A 13,589-nucleotide genomic window follows, 5' to 3' on the forward strand; every position below is an offset into this window, starting at 1 on the left:
ACATGAGGTGGCCAAAGTACTGGAGTTTCAGCTTTAGCATCATTCCTTCCAAAGAACACCCAGGACCGATCTCTTTTAGAATGGATGGGTTGGATCTCCTTGCAGTCCAAGGGGCTCTCAAGAGTCTTCTCCAATACCACAGTTCAAAAGCATCAATTCTTTGGTGCTCAGCTTTCTTCACAGTCCAACTCTCACATTCATACATGACCACTTTGTTGGCAAAGTAATGTATCTGCTTTTCAACATGCTATCTAGGTTGGTCATAACTTTTCTTCCAAGGAGTAAGTGTCTTTTAATTTCATGGCTGCAGTCACCATCTGCAGTGATTTTGGAGCCCCAAAAAATAAAGTCTGACACTGTTTCCACTGTTTCCCCATCTATTTCCCATGAAGTGATGGGACCAGATGCCATGATCTTCATTTTCTGAATGTTGAGCTTTAAGCCAACTTTTTCACTCTCCTCTTTCACTTTCATCAAGAGGCTTTTTAGCTCCTCTTCACTTTCTGCCATAAGGGTGGTGTCATCTGCATTTCTGAGGTTATTGATATTTCTCCCGGCAATCTTGATTCCAGCTTGTGTTTCTTCCAGTCCAGCGTTTCTCATGATGTACTCTGCATATAAGTTAAATAGGCAGGGTGACAATATACAGCCTTGACATACTCCTTTTCCTATTTGGAACCAGTCTGTTGTTTCATGTCCAGTTCTAACTGTTGCTTCCTGACCTGTATACAGGTTTCTCAAGAGGCAGGTCAGGTGGTCTGATATTCCCATCTCTTTCAGGATTTTCCACAGTTTATTGTGATCCACACAGTCAAAGGCTTTGGCATAGTCAGTAAAGCAGACATAGATGTTTTTCTGGAACTCTCCTGCTTTTTCCATGATCCAGCGTATGTTGGCAATTTGATCTCTGGTTCCTCTGCCTTTTCTAAAACCAGCATGAACATCTGGAAGTTCATGGTTCACATATTGCTGAAGCCTCAAAATTTGGAGAATTTTGAGTATTATTTTACTAGCGTGTGAGATGAGTGCAATTGTGCGGTAGTTTGAGCACTCTTTGGCATTGCCCTTCTTTGGGATTGGAATGAAACCTGACCTTTTCCGGTCCTGTGGCCACTGTTGAGTTTTCCAAATTTGCTGGCATGTTGAGTGCAGCACTTTCACAGCATCATCTTTCAGGATTTGAAATAGCTCAACTCAGGGATCCTCTTAAAACTTGAGTTTTATCAAAATGCTTGCATGATGAATCCCTCAGTGACTCTCCAGCTTTCTCGGAGTCTGCCTTTCTGTATCCTTTCTCGAACTCTTGGGCACCCTAGTGGCCCACATCACATCAGCCAGTAACCAGGCCCAATATAAGTCCCAACTCACGTCTCCTCTACAGACTGGAGGGGAAGGAGGTGAGTCCATGGTATAGGCTGGGAACAAAGAGTGTGTTGGGTTCTGCCAGACTTCTCTGGATTTCTTCCGGAAGTGAGCAATAGAACTCTAGGGACATTTCTTGACTCTCAAAAAAACTATGTGTTCAGATTTTTAAAAAAATAACCCTACCTCACTTTATAGAATTAGGGACTTCATCTCTAGACTCTCTAACTAGACTCTAGGTCTCTATCTTGTCCCTAAATCCCACTTTAGTATAACAAAAATATCCATAGTTGATCCATGTCCTGGTTCCTGCCCCAAGCCTTCTGAAACTCTTGGAATTTAATATCTTTCAATAAATCATGAGATAAGTGAAGAATGAGATCTTAGATAATGTCTATGTGGACCTGGACTCCAGAACATGCCATCAGATGATTAGAGGGTTAGAACAATCAGTTCCCAGTCCCTCTGGGGAGAGGAGATTGTACTGATACTTAGTTCCATTAGCAATGGCCAAAGATTCCATCAAATTGCCTCCATCCAACCCTCAATTAAAACACATGAATACTGGTTCAGAGAGCTTCAGCTGAGGTGATGACATCAAGGGATTGTGAAGGGGGTAGGGTCTTGAGAGGGCTTAGAGGCTCAGTATTTCCTACTCCTTCTTTGTCTTATGCTTCTCCTCCCCACCCCTGAGTTTTGCTATCCCTGAGTTTTATTCTTTATAATAACTGGGGACAGTAAGTAAAGGGATTTCCTGAGTTCAGTGAGTGGTTCTGATAACCTATTCAACATGGGAGATGGGTCAAGGGATCTCTGAATTTATAGCCAGTTGTTCACAAGTGTAAGTGACTCCAGGGCTCATGATCAACACTTGAAGTGTGAGCCATTCTCAGGGAGGCAGTCCTCACCTTGTGGGGTCTGAGTCACCTCTGTGGATTTAGTGTCACAAATGAATGTACTCCTGGATGTCCAGTGGGTGTGGGGGAACTTGCTGCCATTGGCAGAGACCCCACATGTATGGAATCAGGGACAAATCTCAGACACACTCTTTTCTACCATTTGTGTCTGGTGTGAGGCTCAGGGACAGGGGACCATATTATGTTGAGCAGAGCACTCAGAATCCCTCTCCACTTCTCAACATTTTCAGAATTCCTGGCAGAATCAGGTACTTGAATAAATGGATTGTCACAGATCGTGTCTTGGCCTCATCCTACCACCTACACGCTGTGTGTCCTTTGGCAAGTTCCATCTGCAGTTTTTTTGGTGAGAGCAGGGGAACCATATTACTTGAGTGTTTTGAAAGGATTACCAGTCATGAGTACAAAGAATTTACATGTTTGTGGTCAATATTGTCCATTTTACACCAAAAGCTTTTAGTCTGAAAGACTTGATGACCTACCTCCATTTCTTCATGATGCATCAAAAAAAAAAAAAAAAGTATGTGTCAAATAATGATCATTTCTCTGTGATGAAATTAATGAGAAAATTGAGTGGCAGCTGAGCATCATCCCTCCAGAGGCAGCTGCAGGCAGAGCAAGAAATGCAGTACTTTCTTGGGTTTGCTTGTGGGCCCAAGACTACTTTTTCCAGGCTGGTATGATATTAGTCATTGACTAATATCAGGAATCGACTTCCCTGGTGGCTCAGATGGTAAAGCGTCTGTCTACAATGCAGGAGACTCGGGTTCGAGCCCTGGGTTGGGAAGATCCCCTGGAGAAGGAAATGGCAATCCACTCCAGTACTATTGCCTGGAAAATCCCATGGACAGAGGAGCCTGGTAGGCCCCAGTCTATGGGGTCGCAAAGAGTCGGACATGACTGAGCCACTTCACTTTATGATATTAGTCAAGACTTAATGTCCTTCCTCTTGCTCCCCTATCAGACTATATTTTAATTTCCTATAATTATATAGATGAAAGTTAGAATCATAATTATATAAACAGGCCTCATCATCATAGAGACTAACAGGAATTTTACTCTATCCACTCTTTTCAATGATGGTGTACTTGGCATGAGTATGAAATAGAAGAGTCATTTACCAGAGAAATATTTATCAAAACTTATCCTTTTGGTTCAGAAAATAAACATGGTTCTTGGAGTTGGTAAACAGCTGTAAACACAATATAGTAAAATAACACCCTTATAGGAGAAAGACACAGAATAAAGAGGGGAAAATCCTATGCCAGGTGGTGATTAGAGTCGTGAAGAAAGAGAGTGATGGGGATAAAAGAGACTGTCCAGGGTCAGGTAAACCCTCTGTGATAATGAGGTGTTGAGCAGAGCCTGCCAGAATCATGCCTATTGTGTTTGCGCAGCAGACAGGAACAGGATGGCTGGACCTGAGTGAGTTGAGGGCACTGTTGGAAGGGGATGAGGCAGAGAGGCCATGGGGCAGGTCTTAAAGAGCCTTGTAAAAGCTCATGTGAGGTTTGTAGAACTGTAAGAATCAGAATCTGACTCTCAGAAAGCTGAGGAGTCAGAGAGGCACTGGACAGGGGAGCCATGGGGTAGAATTCACTGTGAAACAGGATTCTTGTGGCTGCAGTGTGGAGAGTGACCTCTAGGGGGCGAAGGGCAGAGACTGAGGCCCCTGGGCAGGTGGCTGCATTAGTCCAGGTGACTCTGGCATGTGTACACATTTTGTTGCCTGGATGGATCACAGTTCATTAGAATTACATGAATAACTTTCTCTGCTGAGGTTTCTGTAGAGGCTTCATAAAAAATCATGATTCCTTAAATCTTTAGCCATTTGTGATGGATTTACTCCTCAAACTTTCTCCTTTTCTTGAGGTGTGGTGGCAGGGAAAATCAGAAAGTGGAAATTAAAACTCCACCCCTTAATCAGGAGTTGGTTACCCAGGCAAGCAACCTCCATTCTAAGGTTAAATTTAGCCTTTACTAGTCACCTCCCTCACATGATAAAAGACTCTTGTAGTGCTCTTATGTCTTAGAAAATACAGTGGTTTTAGGAGCTCTGTTTCAGGAATTGGAAGAAGACCAAATTAATTATTCTCATGTAAGTCATAGTATCAATATTCCCTCAATATTTCATTATTCCAGTACTGTCAGGGAATGTTTAACAGGAGGATTCCTACATGCTGTTTCTCATAAATTCTCTGTTCCTTATCAGTTTTTATTCTGAGTATGAGTAGAGCTGCATGCAGCTCTCAGGACTGAGATCATGAGAAATGGTATCTGCTTGGATTCCTTTCAGTAACTCCCTTCAGTGACTCTTTTCAGTGTCAACAACCTTGTACATATTAGACTATCCATATTGTGGCTCTTGATAAAATTTCATCCTGTGTAATAGCTGAGTAATCTTCTTACTAAAGATATATAAGCCTGCATTTCTGCTAATAAAATACCTTTGGTCCATCAGAGCTTGGGTCCCCATGTCTTTCTTTCTGTCCTTCTCTCTTTCCTTCTCTCTCTCCCTCCCTCCAGCTCTCTTTCACTTTCTTATCATTAACTCCAGACCACCAGGTTCTGGTCCATTAAAGGACCCCAACAAGTGGCGCCCAGAACAGGGACTCTGGTATACGTTACATTTTGGACAGAGTGACTCAAGAGGCCTATTGAAGTTGAGACCTATTGAGGTCCTTAAGTACTAAGACACGAGTAAAGCGGCTGGAAAGCCCCATCATTTCTCTACTTTACTTCACCATTTGTTTAAAGCTCAGGGACTTTTGGTTTCATGCCAGTGAATAGAGGCTTGCTTTCAAACAGTAGTTAAATGTAATCCTTGGTTCCTTGATAAAGGCAGTTTTGATTTAGAAATTTGGTGTCGGGTCAAAGAAAATGTTGAGCGAGCTGCCAGGCAGGGAGAAAATATTGCACTTGATTTCTGGCCCCTATGGGCTCTCATTAAAGCTGTAATTCTGCCATTTCAAGGTAAATTCTAGCCCTCCCAATATTTGACAACAGACAGAACACTTATTACATGAATATAAATTAAATGATAAAACTTTACAAAAGGCCCAGTTTAAACAACATAAAATATTTCAAAAATTTCCTACTAATCCTATCCTGGCTACTCCAAATGCTCCTCCTCTGCCAACAAGTGCAACTCCAAACGTCTCTCCTTTGCTAGAACCTAATAATTCTGATAACAACTCTCCTAAGACACCTTTCGACACCAAAACTGGCAATACTTTTTTAGATAATAGTAAGTCCTTAGCACAGACCCATATTTGCAAAAAATTGGCACTTACTTGCTCTCCTCCATGACAGAGACTCTCTGAATTACTGGCTTTGCAATCACAAGTTTCTGACACCAATGCTTTCTCCATCTTTCCAGTTTTAAGAAATCCTGATGCTCAAGGGCACATAATACCTCAATATGAAGGTATTAACCTTTTTTACATGCTACAAATGAAAAAGGCTATAACTATGTATGGCCCACATTCGCCTTTTACTAAAGAGCTTCTAAATGCTGTGGCATCTTCTATTGGAAACTTTATTCTCTATAATTGGCGAGTTTTAATAAAAGCTCTCCTTAAACCAGGAGAATATCTTCAGTGGACAATGTGGTTTCATGATATAGCCAGAGACCGTGCTAAAAGGAATGCTTGAGCTGGCACTCCCCCAAACCAAATTACTTTTTGAAATGTTAACTGGTGCCAATTTGATACCATAGGAGCTCAAATACAATGCCCTCCCTTATTGCATGAACAATTAAAAACAGTGGCCCTTGAAGCTTGGGATCAAATTACTCCTCAAGAAGAGCCTACAAGCTGCTACACTAAAATATTACAAGGACCTAATGAAAGTTATGCTGATTTTTTAGCTAGATTAGAAACTGCTATTTCCCGTACTGTAATCGGAAAAGAAACCAAAAAACAGCTAGAGAAATTACTTGCTTATGAAAATGCAACTCATGAATGTAAAAAAGCTATCACTCCAATTCGTGAGACTGGGACTATTATTGATTATTTGAAGGCTTGTCGCAATCTAGGATCAGAAACTCAAAAGATGCAAATGCTAGCTAAGACAATGGCTACTGCCTTTAGAAAGGGAAATAAAGGATACTTTATATGTGGAGATAAAAACCATTTAAAAAGGGATTTCCCTAAGAAGGCTCATAAAAAACCTACAAAAATCTGCCCTCACTGCTGTAGAGGAATGCATCAGGGCAAAGATTGTAAATCTAAATTTAACATTGAAGGAAAACCTATTCCAAGAAACTCTAAGCAGGGGACCCCCCAGGTCCCCTTCAACAAAAACTAGGGGCAAATTCTTTTTCCTCAAACCCTCAACATCTGGCAGTGCTGCCATCGATATACCAGCCCTAAATGATTTTTTCCTCTACCCTCAAGCAGTCCCTTCTAGAATACCTACTAGACTTTTTGGACCCCTGCCCCCACAAAACTTTGATCTTTTACTTGGCCGATCTAATTTGACTTCTAAAGAAATTGCTGTTCACCCTGAAGTAATCAATTCAGATTATAAAGGAAAAATTCAAATCATGATGTCATCTGAGATTCTATGGCAATTCAGAAAGGGGGACAAAATTGCTCAATTACTTCTTTTGCCTTACATTTCTATTAATTCCTCTAATGATGTATGGACAGGCATATTCAACGTTGCAGATCAAAAACAATCCTTATGGACATCATTGTTATCTGAATATGCCCAACCAAGTATAAATATCTAAAATAATGGTAAAAGATTTTCTAGTCTCCTTGACACTGGATCTAATATTAATATTACTATTATTTCCAAACACTTATGGCCCAAATCCTGGCCTGTACAAAAAAATCTCTTGCCAAATTGCAGGAATTTCTCAAACCAAAGTACAGGAGATTTATCAAAATGTTCAAATCTACCCATGTGAAGGACCAAAAGGCCAGCCTACAACATTCCAACTGACAAACAACTAATCTCAAAAATATACAAGCAACTTATGCAGCTCAATTCCAGAAAAATAAACGACCCAATCAAAAAATGGGCCAAAGAACTAAATAGACATTTCTCCAAAGAAGACATACAGATGGCTAACAAACACATGAAAAGATGCTCAACATCACTCATTATCAGAGAAATGCAAATCAAAACCACAATGAGGTACCACTTCACACCAGTCAGAATGGCTGCGATCCAAAAATCTGCAAGCAATAAATGCTGAGAGGGTGTGGAGAAAAGGGAACCCTCCTACACTGTTGATGGGAATGCAAACTAGTACAGCCACTATGGAGAACAGTGTGGAGATTCCTTAAAAAATTGCAAATAGAACTACCTTATGACCCAGCAATCCCACTGCTGGGCATACACACCGAGGAAACCAGAATTGACAAGAGACACATGTACCCCAATGTTCATCGCAGCACTGTTTAAAATAGCCAGGACATGGAAACAACCTAGATGTCCATCAGCAGATGAATGGATAAGAAAGCTGTGGTACATGTACACAATGGAGTATTACTCAGCCGTTAAAAAGAATTCATTTGAATCAGTTCTGATGAGATGGATGAAACTGGAGCCGATTATACAGAGTGAAGTAAGCCAGAAAGAAAAACACCAATACAGTATACTAACACATATATATGGAATCTAGAAAGATGGCAATGACGACCCTGTATGCAAGACAGGAAAAAAGACACAGCGGTGTATAACGGACTTTTGGACTCAGAGGGAGAGGGAGAGGGTGGGATGATTTTGGAGAATGGCATTCTATCATGTATACTATCATGTAAGAATTGAATCGCCAGTCTATGTCTGACGCAGGATACAGCATGCTTGGGGTTGGTGCATGGGGATGACCCACAGAGATGTTATGGGGAGGGAGGTGGGAGGGGGATTCATGTTTGGGAACACATGTAAGAATTAAAGATTTTAAATTTAATAAAAAAAAAAAGAAAGAAAAAAAAAAGACCTTATATGATAGTTCAGTTCAGTCACTCAGTCGTGTCCGACTCTTTGCGACCCCATGAATCGCAGAACGCCAGGCCTCCCTGTCCATCACCAACTCCCAGAGTTCAAAGAGGCATAATAGTTACTTACAAATCTTAAGAGAGGTAAAGCAAAAAGGGGACCTATATTTTTCAGTTTGGGGGACTGGGACCTATAGTCAATTATTTTAAAAGTTCAGTCGTGAGGATAACTTCAGGGAATTGTAAGATTTAGGAATACATTGTTTTGTGACCCTTGGATTACATAATATATTATTAAACCTACTTTCTAAGTATTTTCTTAAAATACCTATTTTACTTCATTTCTATTCTTACCACCAAGACTGAAATGTTCTCTGAAGTTTTCTTGAACTTTATGCTTTTTCTCCTTTTCAATCCACCTCCAACTCCCATAATTTATCTTTCCTTGGTAAAGTTAGCCAAATCTAACTCTTCAAAAATAATATTATCTGAGATTTTCAGTTTCTTAGTAGGCAAGAATGATATTCATGGGGCTTATGATATATTTGAAATTAATTCCGCTGTATTATTAAGATTTTATGTTTACCATGCTTACTCTTCATCTTTTTTGTTCTTTATTTACTATAGATTGATAAAAAAATAGTTCTTATATTTTTAGTTCAACTTTATGCTATGTTAGGGGTAGCCCTTAGATGTACCCCTTAATCTAATAGGAAGGGACTTACTTATGCAATGGCAAACTCAGATATACATTCCACATTTTTGCTAAGGGCCACTGCTCATTTAACAGACAAGCAATTATTAAAATAACTTGGAAGAATGACGAGCCTATTTGGACAGAGCAATGACCCCTTACGAAAGAAGAATTACAGGCTACTAAAGAACTTATAGACACACAATTAGAATTAAAACATATTGAGGAATCTTGTTCTCCTTGGAACTCTCCTATTTTTGTTATATATATAAAAAAATCTAACAAATGGCATCTCTTAACAGACCTTAGAAAAGTTAATGCAACTATGAAACCTATGGGTGCATTACAACCAGGGATCCCATCACCTACTACTATTCCTCAAAATTGACACATTATTATTAGTGATTTACAAGATTGATTTTTAATATATCTTTACACCCTTTAGACCAGGAGAGATTCACTTTCTCTCTCCCTTATCCTAATCATATCAGGCCTCATAAATGATTTCAATAGACTGTGTTACCTCAAGATATGCTTAACAGTCCGACTATTTGTCAAAATTTTGTAGCCAAGAATTTAATCCAATGTGACAGCAATTTCCTCACGTATATATCATCAATAATATACTGTAACTACAAAAAGGAGAAATGATATTTTTGACACTGAATGGCCATGATATTCTTTAGACTCCAGAAAAAACTGATTAAAATAAAATCTTTTTAAAAATTGCAAAACCGGTTCTTCTTACACGTGCAGTTAGGAAAAGGTTAACTTGTTAAAATACTTTTTTTAGAGCTCCAATTCTGCCTGGGAAACAAAAACAGACCTAAGAAAAAACCTAAAGTTAACTCTTATCATGTACTTGGGATACACAGCCCACTCTATCTGGGACTCCAGTCATAAACAAATTGGTGGAACTAAAAAAAAAAAATATATATATATATATATATATATATCTCAATGTATGTCTTTGTTTTTGGATAATATGGTTAATGAGCTCTATTTAAATTCAAGTTCACATGAACTGAAAAATATTCAGTATTAAATATAATGTTTATTTAAATATAATTGTTTGCTAATCTAATTAAGACATGTCTTAAGTCATCAACATTGTATAATACTTTTATTATGCCTAGGTTTGAAGTAAACTAAATTTGTCAACAAAAAGGTAGCTCTTTATATATATATGTATATATGATGAAAACTTTTAGATAAACTCTATTTAAAATAATTATATTTTTAATAGAATAATCTATTATTATAATCTGAAATAATCTCCTAGGATTGGTGTAACTTAAATTTCTAAAGTTGTACTAAACTAAATAATAAAAGTTTATTAAATAGCTAGGTCATTTCCAAATAAAATAAGATTTTAAAACATTAATTACTGAACACTAACTTCCTCTTACAAAAGTTTTTCTTACAGAAAAACTAAAGAGATTTTAGACTATTAATAAATATATATAATATATGATAATATATAATATAATAATATATTCACAAATTATAAAATGCTAATATACAAGACACTTCATGGTTACTAAAGAAAAATAAGATGTATATTTTTATTTTTTTATTTTTCTTTTTTAAATAATTTTATTTTATTTATTTATTTATTAAAAAAATTTTTTTTAATTTAATTTTAAAATCTTTAATTCTTACATGTGTTCCCAAACATGAATCCCCCTCCCACCTCCCTCCCCATAACATCTCTGTGGGTCATCCCCATGCACCAGCCCCAAGCATGCTGTATCCTGCGTCAGACATAGACTGGCGATTCAATTCTTACATGATAGTATACATGATAGAATGCCATTCTCCAAAATCATCCCACCCTCTCCCTCTCCCTCTGAGTCCAAAAGTCCGTTATACACCGCTGTGTCTTTTTTCCTGTCTTGCATACAGGGTCGTCATTGCCATCTTTCTAGATTCCATATATATGTGTTAGTATACTGTATTGGTGTTTTTCTTTCTGGCTTACTTCACTCTGTATAATCGGCTCCAGTTTCATCCATCTCATCAGAACTGATTCAAATGAATTCTTTTTAACGGCTGAGTAATACTCCATTGTGTACATGTACCACAGCTTTCTTATCCATTCATCTGCTGATGGACATCTAGGTTGTTTCCATGTCCTGGCTATTTTAAACAGTGCTGCGATGAACATTGGGGTACATGTGTCTCTTGTCAATTCTGGTTTCCTCGGTGTGTATGCCCAGCAGTGGGATTGCTGGGTCATAAGGTAGTTCTATTTGCAATTTTTTAAGGAATCTCCACACTGTTCTCCATAGTGGCTGTACTAGTTTGCATTCCCATCAACAGTGTAGGAGGGTTCCCTTTTCTCCACACCCTCTCAGCATTTATTGCTTGCAGATTTTTGGATCGCAGCCATTCTGACTGGTGTGAAGTGGTACCTCATTGTGGTTTTGATTTGCATTTCTCTGATAATGAGTGATGTTGAGCATCTTTTCATGTGTTTGTTAGCCATCTGCATGTCTTCTTTGGAGAAATGTCTATTTAGTTCTTTGGCCCATTTTTTGATTGGGTCGTTTATTTTTCTGGAATTGAGCTGCATAAGTTGCTTGTATATTTTTGAGATTAGTTGTTTGTCAGTTGCTTCATTTGCTATTATTTTCTCCCATTCAGAAGGCTGTCTTTTCACCTTGCTTATATTTTCCTTTGTTGTGCAGAAGCTTTTAAGTTTAATTAGATCCCATTTGTTTATTTTTGCTTTTATTTCCAGAATTCTGGGAGGTGGATCATAGAGGATCCTGCTGTGATTTATGTCAGAGAGTGTTTTGCCTATGTTCTCCTCTAGGAGTTTTATAGTTTCTCGTCTTACATTTAGATCTTTAATCAATTTTGAGTTTATTTTTGTGTGCGGTGTTAGAAAGTGATCTAGTTTCATTCTTTTACAAGTGGTTGACCAGTTTTCCCAGCACCACTTGTTAAAGAGATTGTCTTTACTCCATTGTATGTTCTTGCCTCCTTTGTCGAAGATAAGGTGTCCATAGGTGTGTGGATTTATCTCTGGGCTTTCTATTTTGTTCCATTGATCTATATTTCTGTCTTTGTGCCAGTACCATACTGTCTTGATGACTGTGGCTTTGTAGTAGAGCCTGAAGTCAGGCAGGTTGATTCCTCTAGTTCCATTCTTCTTTCTCAAGATTGCTTTGGCTATTCGAGTTTTTTTTGTATTTCCATACAAACTGTGAAATTATTTGTTCTAGCTCTGTGAAAAATACCACTGGTAGCTTGATAGGGATTGCATTGAATCTATAGATTGCTTTGGGTAGTAGACTCATTTTCACTATATTGATACTTCTGATCCATGAACATGGTATAGTTCTCCATCTATTAGTGTCCTCTTTGATTTCTTTCATCAGTGTTTTATAATTTTCTATATATAGGTCTTTAGTTTCTTTAGGTAGGTATATTCCTAAGTATTTTATTCTTTTTGTTGCAATGGTGAATGGAATTGACTTTCTAACACCACACACACAGATAAACTCAAAATGGATTAAAGATCTAAAAGTAAGACCAGAAACTTTAAAACTCCTAGAGGAGAACATAGGCAAAACACTCTCTGACATAAATCACAGCAGGATCCTCTATGATCCACCTCCCAGAATACAGGAAATAAAAGCAAAAATAAACAAATGGGATCTAATTAAAATTAAAAGCTTCCGCACAACAAAGGAAACTATAAGCAAGGTGAAAAGACAGCCTTCAGAATGGGAGAAAATAATAGCAAATGAAGCAACTGACAAACAACTAATCTCAAAAATATACAAGCAACTCATGCAGCTCAAGTCCAGAAAAATAAACGACCCAATCAAAAAATGGGCCAAAGAACTAAATAGACATTTCTCCAAAGAAGACATACAGATGGCTAACAAACACATGAAAAGATGCTCAACATCACTCATTATCAGAGAAATGCAAATCAAAACCACAATGAGGTACCATTTCACGCCAGTCAGAATGGCTGCGATCCAAAAGTCTACAAGCAATAAATGCTGGAGAGGGTGTGGAGAAAAGGGAACCCTCTTACACTGTTGATGGGAATGCAAACTAGTACAGCCACTATGGAGAACAGTGTGGAGATTCCTTAAAAAAACTGGAAATAGAACTGCCTTATGACCCAGTAATCCCACTGCTGGGCATACACACCAAGGAAACAAGAATTGAAAGAGACATGTGTACCCCAATGTTCATCGCAGCACTGTTTAAAATAGCCAGGACATGGAAACAACCTAGATGTCCATCAGCAGATGAATGAATAAGAAAGCTGTGGTACATATACACGATGGAGTATTACTCAGCCATTAAAAAGAATACATCTGAATCAGTTCTAATGAGGTGGATGAAACTGGAGCCGATTATACAGAGTGAAGTAAGCCAGAAAGAAAAACACCAATACAGTATACTAACACATATATATGGAATTTAGAAAGATGGTAACGATAACCCTGTATGTGAGACAGCAAAAGAGACACAGATGTATAGAACAGTCTTTTGGACTCTGTGGGAGAGGGCGAGGGTGGGATGATTTGGGAGAATGGCATTGAAACATGTATACTATCAGGTAAGAAACAAATAGCCAGTCTATGTTCGATACAGGATACAGGATGCTCGGGGCTGGTGGACGGGGATGATCCAGAG

The sequence above is a fragment of the Capricornis sumatraensis genome, chromosome 15, assembly GCF_032405125.1.
Source record: "Capricornis sumatraensis isolate serow.1 chromosome 15, serow.2, whole genome shotgun sequence".
NCBI classification, from domain to species: Eukaryota; Metazoa; Chordata; class Mammalia; order Artiodactyla; family Bovidae; genus Capricornis; species Capricornis sumatraensis.